The sequence below is a fragment of the Vombatus ursinus genome, unplaced genomic scaffold, assembly GCF_900497805.2.
Source record: "Vombatus ursinus unplaced genomic scaffold, bare-nosed wombat genome assembly UNPS02014821.1, whole genome shotgun sequence".
In the NCBI taxonomy this organism is placed as follows: domain Eukaryota; kingdom Metazoa; phylum Chordata; class Mammalia; order Diprotodontia; family Vombatidae; genus Vombatus; species Vombatus ursinus.
The window spans coordinates 49,051,992-49,060,263 of NW_020954599.1; the positions used below are offsets into that span (position 1 = coordinate 49,051,992).

Genomic DNA, 8,272 nt, shown 5'->3' on the forward strand with positions numbered 1-8,272 from the left:
TTTCTTTCTTTCTTTCTTTCTTTCTTTCTTTCTTTCTTTCTTTCTTTTTTTCTTCTCTAGCATGTGGCACACTGTCTTCTACTCAGAAGAACTGAATTTAGATCCTGTTCCTGTTATTGCCTTTAATTCCTGTGTGGATTTGGGCAAGTCAGTTCACCTCATTGGGTCTTAAGTCTTCATTCATAAAATAATGTTGTGCTAGATTCTAAGGAACCTTCCGCCTCCAATGAAGCTATGCTAAACTATAAACTAAAAGACTATAAGAATTAGCACAGGTGATAATTTTTAAAGAAATAAAATATTCTCTTGTACTTTTAAAATAAAAAAATAGAAGTACATTAAAATAATCATGCAAGATGTAAAAGCTATGCTTGAAATCAATTTTCTAACAGGGAAGAATTAGGATTTACTGTGCTTTTCATTCACTCTTATTTTGTTTGCTGTATTTTTTTTCCTCTATTTAAATAGAGTACAACCATATGTCCAAGTTTTGCAGTCACTTGACTTGATTTTTCAGGGGTGAGCACTGATGTCCATAATTAGTAACTGCCTCTTTTATTTTCCCTCTTTTATTAAATAACTTTTTAAATTAATTTATTTTGATGTATTAACAATCAATTACATAAGCTTTTGATTTTTAAATTTTTCTCCTCTTCCCTTCCCACCTCCCTCCCCAACACAGTACATATACATTCCTATTAAACATATTTTCACATTAGTCATGTTGTAAGGAAGAATTAGAACCAATAGGAGGAAACACCTGAAAAAGAAACAAAACACAACAGAAGAAAAAAATAGCAAATAATGTGCTTCAATCTGCATTCAAACTCCGTAGTTCTTTCTTTGGATGTGGACAGCATTTTCCATCATGAGGCCTTTGAAAATGTCTTAGATCTTTGTATTGCTGAGAAGGGTTAAGTCTATCAATATTAGTCATCGTACAACATGGCTGTTATTGTGTACAACATTCTTCTGGTTCTGATCACTTCACTCAGCATCAGACCATACAAATCTCTCCAGGTTTTTCTGAAGTTGACCTATTCCTCATTTCTTATAGCACAATAGTATTCCATTACATTCATATATCACATTCACAATTATGATTACTCTCTGTGTCTTTCTCTCCATTCTTTTCTCCCTGTGTTTATGCTTTTCTTTCTCCTTTCTCCTTTTCCCTACACTCTAGTGTTTTGCTTTTGACCACTGTTTCCCTCAGTACCATCTCCCTTTTGTTAGCCCCCTCCCTATTTTTCCCCTTTACCCTTACTGCCTCTTCCCTCTCTTCTTTCTGCCTTCCCTTTTCTTTCCCCTTTTACTCCCTTCTGCCTATAGGGCAAGTTAGATTTCTTTACCTAAGATTATGTTATTCCCTTCTGGAGCCAAATTTGATGGGAGTAAGGTTTGAACAATGCTCATCTCCCTCCCTTCTTTCCCTCTGCTCTGATAGGTTTTTGTGCCTTTTCCTTTAATGTAATTTACCCTTGTTTGTCTCTTCCTTTCCTTTTCTCTCAGTACATTTTCTTAGTTAGATCAGATTAATCCACATTAATCCACTAATAGATTCATTTAACCCACTTGATTAGATTTTTTTTATCATTACATCAAAGTCGATTTATACCCACCCTCTTTATGTATACCCCTTTAACATGGTGTATTAACAATATAGTTCTCAAGAGTTACAGGTGTCATCTTCCCTTGTAGGGATGTAAACAGTTTGCCCTTATTAATAATATGTTGTTTCTTGCTGTCCCATTTACCTTTTTGTGTCTCTCTTGAGTCTTGTATTTAAAGATCAAATTTTCTGTTGAGCTCTGGTCTTTTTATCAGGAAGGCTTGGAAGTCCCCTATTTTGTTGAATAACCATCTCCTCCCCTGAAAGATCATGCTCATTTTCACTGGGTAGTTGATCCTTGGTTGTGATCCAAGCTCCTTTGCCTTATAGAATAGCATATTCCATGCCCTACAGTCTTTTAAGGTAGAAGTTGCAAGGTCCTGTGTAATCCTGACTGTGGTTTCACGATATTTAAATTGTTTCTTTCTGGCTGCTTGCAGCATTTTTTCTTTGACCAGATAATTTCAGAATTCGGCTATAATATTCCTTGGCGTTTTCAATTTGAGATCTCTTTCAGGAGGTGATTGGTGGATTCTTTTTATGGATATTTTACCCTCTGATTCTAGGATGTCAGGGGAGTTTTTCTTTATGATTTCCTGAAAGATACTGTCCAGGCTCTTTTTTTATCATGATTTTCAGGTAGACCAATAATCTTTTAATTTTCTCTCCTGGACTGATTTTTCAGGTCAGTTGTTTTACCAATGAGGTATTTTACATTTTCATCTATTTTTTTCATTTTTTTGTTTCTGCTTGACTGATTCTTGCTCTCTCACAGAGTCATTAGCTTTGATTTCCCCAATTCTAATTTTTAACAAATTGTTTTCTTCTATTAGATTTTGTGCCTCCTTCCCCATTTGACCAATTGTATTTTTTACGGACTTGTTTTCTTCAGTATATTTTTTTTTCTAGTTGGCCAACTGTATTTTTTAAGGACTTGGCAATTTTTGTCCTTCCTTTTCTAAGCCATTGACTCTCTCTTTCATACCTCTCATTTCTTTCCCCATTTTTTCTTCTACCTCTCTCATTTGACTTTTAAAATCCTTCTTGAGCTCTTCTAAGAAGGCTTTTTGGGCTTCAGATCAATTCATATTCCCTTTGGAGGTTCCAGATGTGGGTTTGTTGACAATATTGTCCTCTTCAGAATTTCTGCCTTGATCTTCACTCTTCCAATCATAAGAATCTATTGTATTTTTCTTTTTGCTCATGGTGTTTGCTTATTTCCTGGTCTTTAAAGAGATTGAGCTCTCCTGCTCGGGAGCAGAGGGCACTGACTGAAGCTTCTTGTGTTGGGAGCCTGGGGTCTGGTCACTGCCTTTGTGTGCTGGGGCCTCTAATGCTGGCAGTTTGAGGCTGTAGGGTTCTGGCAGTTTACCTGGTGTTGGACTGGAATCAGCAACACTGGAACTCTAGGGGTAGGATTGGGTAGTCTGGTCCCTGGAGGTTGCCTGCTTTTCCTTTCCTTTCACTTTCTTCAGTTCCTTTTAGATGGATGTTGCAGGATGTTTATCCACCTGGGGCCTCTTGGAGAGTTGCTTTCCTTATTTTGGCTGAGGCACTGGGAGAGCAGGTTGCTGTAGAATGCCAAGGCACATGGTCATTTTGCAAGCTGGATTCCATCAGTTCCCCCTCCCTCACTGAGGCATTCAGGGTTCCAGGTGTTGGTGTTTGCCTGCTTCACCACCTGAGTTTCAGGATCTCCTCCTGATATGCTGAGGTGGGGCTTTCTGCTAGCTTGCTGGGATGCCTCCTGTTCTGTACTGCTCTCCTTCCCCTAGGGCTAGAGGGGCCTTTCCCATTAATCCCTCAAGCTAGCTGGGCTACTGGACTGTTGCATCCCATCTTTCTTCTGGTTTAGCTGTTACAAGGTTTTTCCTGTGATGATATTTTCTGGGTTTGCAGAGGCTAATAAGAGAGGGGAAGAGCAACTTTCTTCTTACTCCACTATGTTGGCCCCTGGAAGCAGAAGTTTATTAAATAACTTAAATATTAATCTGATGCTACAACTTCAATTTCTGGTTCTTATAGCAATGACATGCTTATATCTTCATCCCAGTTTTAATGTAGAAGAGACTTACCTAATCCTCACACCTAGTTTGTGAAATTCTATTTAAAGAAAAAGATCTTTAGATTAAAAAATAAGGGAAATATGAAAGATACAAAGCTCTATATGTGCCAACAGAACCAAAGTTCCTTTATTTCTTTTACTTTTATCCTATTATCACCTAAGACAAAGTAAGGCACATGAACTCAACTTTACATCTTTATTATAAATAAGGATAAAAGAAAATTACAATGCAAACAAACTTTCCACACTGAATTCTCTGGGTATGCATGTGTAGATCTGACCTAAAGTGTGTGTGTGTGTGAGAGAGAGAAAGAGAGAGTATTGACATTAAATAATTGATTTCATAGGTAATATTCCAGTGAATTTACAGTTGAATAAATTTATAAATAATGTAGTCTGAATGTGTGCCATATTGAATTTGTTTTCATATGTCCAAGCAGTTTCATGTCAGAGCTAGTGTCCATCATGATTAGCAAATTGATAGATTAGCCTATTTTCAACCCAATAATTTATTGGTATTTCAAAATAGTACTTTAAAAACAAAATTATTAATTTTATTTATTGGGTTTTCCATAAGGTTCACGTCAGTATTCCAAGGGTTTGTGACTTCCTAAGTTTGGTACTTCACTATTCCAGACCACAAATCTTATATGATTTAGGTAACATTCTTCAAGAGCTGTGGTGTCCATAATTTTATCGCCCTACTGGCAACTTAGTGATAGAACTCAACAAATATATTTAGACTAGTTCTTGGGTAATAAACCCATGGCTTGTCATTGGGTACATACCTAAAATCTTTCCAAGGTGGAAGAGTGCTGGATGGAGTTAGTGTTCTTTCCTTTCCCTGTAGCCTTTGAGTACTTGGGGTTGCTTCTATCACACAAGGAAACCTTAATCTAGCACATGAGTGTGGGAGCCACAAGGCTAATGGTGGTGCTATTTTCAACCCTTTTATGAGTTGCTTAGTTATAATTAGGATTGTTAAACAAATTATTAAATTGTGAACAAGTTTGATGACTCTATATCTACTTCCAGAAATATTTTTGAAGGCTTTTAATCTGCAAAACTTATATTTTGAAAAAATGGCAAAGTCACATAATTTTACTTTGTTCCTGCCAAATCTCCTCATTCTTAAGGTTAGTAAATGTTACCCAGTTGATAGACATTAGCCATAATATTTATTTAATAATCTATTTAGCTATGCTGATGGATCCCTAAGGTTGATTTCAGCTTTTTTTTTAAATTTACTCTTCTGTTAACCTGGACAATTTATATTTTTTTGTAAATATTCATCCATTTCACTAAGATTATCAAATTTGTTGGCATACTGTTCGGCAAAAATGGCTCTTAATTATAGTTTTAATTTCTGCTTCATTGGTGATTAATTCACCCTTTTAATTTTTGATACTGGTAATTTGGTTTTCTTCTTTCTTTTGTTTTAATCAAATTAACCAAAAGTTTGCCTATTTTATTGGTTTTTTTCATAAAACCATCTCTCACTTTGATTTCAATAGTTTTCTTAATTTAAATTTCATTAATCTCTTTTTTGGTTTTCAGAATTTCTAATTTGATATTTAGTTGGGGGTTTTTAATTTGTTCTTTTTCTTACTTTTTTAGTTGCATGACCAATCCATTTATCTCCTCTTTCTCTATTTTATTCACATAAGAATTTAGAGATATAAAACTTCCTCTAAGAACATATTTTAGGATCATGGTTTTTAATCCATTCTGCTATCTGCTTCTCTTTTATGGGAGAGTTTATCCCATTCACATTCACAGTTATGATTACTATCTGTGTCTTTCTCTCCATCCTATCATCCCTCCCATTTATGCTTTTTTCTCTCCCTTCTCCCTTTCCCTCCTCACTAGAGTTTTACTTTTGATCACTGCCTCCCTCAATCTGCCCTTCCTTCTACTCACCCCTTCCCTTTTCTTTCCCTTTTCCCCTCCTACTTCCTAATAATAATTACTAATTTACTGATAGGTTAGATTTCTATACCTAATTGATTGTATTATTCCCTCTTTGGAGGAAGTTTATTCCCTCTCTGAGGAGAGTAAAATTCAAACAATACTCATCTCCCTCCTTTCTTTCCATGTGCTGTAGTAGGTCTTTGTACTTCTTCATGTGATGTAATTTACCCTTTTCTGCCTCCTGCTTTGCTCTTGTCCCAGAATAACCCCTTTTCACCACTTAGATTTTTATCATCACATCAAAGTCAGCTTATACCTGTACCCTCTGTCTATGTATACCTTTCCAAATGTGAGAATAAAGATACAGTTCTCAAGAGTTATAAGTATTATTGTCCTTTGTAAGAATATAAACAATATGCCCTCTTTGAATAATATATTTTCTTCTTTCTTGTTTACCTTTTCATGCCTCTCTTGAGTCTTATATTTGAAGATCAAATTTTCTGTTGAGCTCTGGTCTTTTCATCAGGAAGGTTTGGAAGTCCTTTATTTCTTTGAATGCCATTTTCCTCCCATGGATGATTATTCTCAATTCTGCTGGGTAGTTGATTTTTGGTTGTAATCCCAGCTCCTTTGCCTTACAGAATAACATATTCTGAACCCTCCAATCTTTTAATTTAAAAGTTGCAAGGTCCTGTATAATCCTGACTGTAGTTCCATGATATTTACATTGTTTCTTTCTGGCTGCTTGAAGTATTTTTTCTTTGACTTGATAATTTTGGAATTTGGCTATAATATTCCTTGGTGTTTTCAATTTGGGATCTCTTTCATGAGGTGATTGGTGGATTCTTTCTTTGGATATTTTACTCTCTGGTTCTAGGACCTCAGGGCAGTTTTCCTTGGTAATTTCTCAAAAGATGCTATCCAGGCTCTTTTTTTAATTATGACTTTCAGGTAGACCAATAATTCTTAAATTATCTCTCCTGGACTTGTTTTCCAGGTCAGTTGTTTTTCCAATGAGATATTTCACATTTTCTTCAATTTTTTTTCATTCTTTTGATTTTGGTTGACTGATTCTTCATATCTTATAGAATCATTAGCTTCCATTTGTCCAGTTCTAAATTTTAACAAATTGTTTTCTTCATTTAGGTTTTGTATCTCCTTTTCCATTTGGCTCGTTTTACTTTTTAAAAAGTTCTTCAGTGAGTTTTTGTGCTTCCTTTTCCATTTGGCCAATTCTAGTTTTTAATAAGTTGTTTTCTTCACAGTTTTCTTTTTAACATTTGGTTAGTTGTATTTTTAAGGACTTGTTTTCTACAGTCAATTTTTGCCTTTCTTTTTCCAAGATATTGACTCTCTCTTGCATACCTCTCATTTCTTTTCCCAATTTTTCTTCTACCTCTCTTATTAACTTTTAAAATCCTTTTTGAGTTCTTCCAAGAAGAGTTTTTGGGCTTCCCTTTGAGGTTTTGGATGTCAGTATATTGACAACATTGTCCTCTTCTGAATTTGTGTTTTGACTTTCCCTGTCCTCAAAGAAAGAATCTATGGTCATTGCTCATTTCTGCTTTTTGCTCATTATGTTTGCTTAATTCTTGGCTTTTAAAGTTGAGCTCTCCTGCTATAGCACAGAGGGCACTGTCCCAAGCTTCTTGTGCTGGAGTTGAGGGCCTGACCACTGACTATGTGTGCTGGGCCCCCAGGTGCTGGCAGCTGGAGGCTATAAGGTTCTGGCAGCTTACCTGGTCTTGATCTGGAGTCAGTAACACTGGAGTTCTTCAGATGGGAGTGAGGTGTCTGGCCCTTGGAGGACAGCTGCTCACCCAGGCTGCTTTGAAGTAATGGAAGGTTAAGCTACCTGAGGATGTCTGCCTGTCTGGAGCTGTGTCTCCTGGAGCTGTATTTCCTGGAGTTGTGCTGAAGCACTGGGAGGTTTGAGTGCTGGAGGATGCTTACCTGCCTGGAGCTGTGTCTCCTGCAGTTGTACTGAAGCACGTGAAGGTTTGGGTGCTGAAGGGCATCTGCCCACCACTGGTAGAAAACATGGTGGTTTTCTACCAGTTCCCCTGACTGTGCCAAAGCACTATGGGGCCAAGGGATTCCTGGTTCTGGCACTTGCCTGTTTCACCACCCTGTAGCTATAAATCACCCCCTTGTTAGTTGAAGTGGGGCTTGCTGCTGGCTTCCTAGGATGCCTTCTGTTCTGCACTGTTCCACCTCCCCCAGAGTGAGAGGGACCTTTCCCATTAATCCCCCAAACTTCCTGGGCTACAAGACTATTGAACCCCATATTTCTCCTGGCTCAGCTGTTCCAGGGTTTTTCCTGGGGTGATATTCTCTGGGCTTTCAGAGGTCAATAAGGGAGAGTGAGAATGACTTACTTCTTATTCCACCATCTTGGCTCCTGAAAGGTTTTAACTTTGAGCTAAGAATTTTATCATTTAATTCATTCACATATCTAGAACAAAATTAGAAGTCAAAGTAGAAATACATATTTGGCAATGAAATAAACACACAGATGTAACAGTAAAATTATTTATTATTTGAATTGTGACTTGTATTCAGCAATCTATCTGTCTGTCTCTGTCTGTCTATCTGTCTAATCTATATACACCTTTATAAGTGAACTGCTTTGATAACCACTGAATCTTTTTTTTTCTCAGAATGGCTAAAAGTTAGCACAGATT

General features: G+C 36.7%; 1 pseudogene; it reads right to left on the minus strand.

The window, feature by feature from the left end:
* LOC114024466 overlaps positions 1-7,630 on the minus strand; it is a 14,713-nt pseudogene extending 7,083 nt beyond the window's left edge.
* Positions 7,631-8,272: the final 642 nt, after the last annotated feature.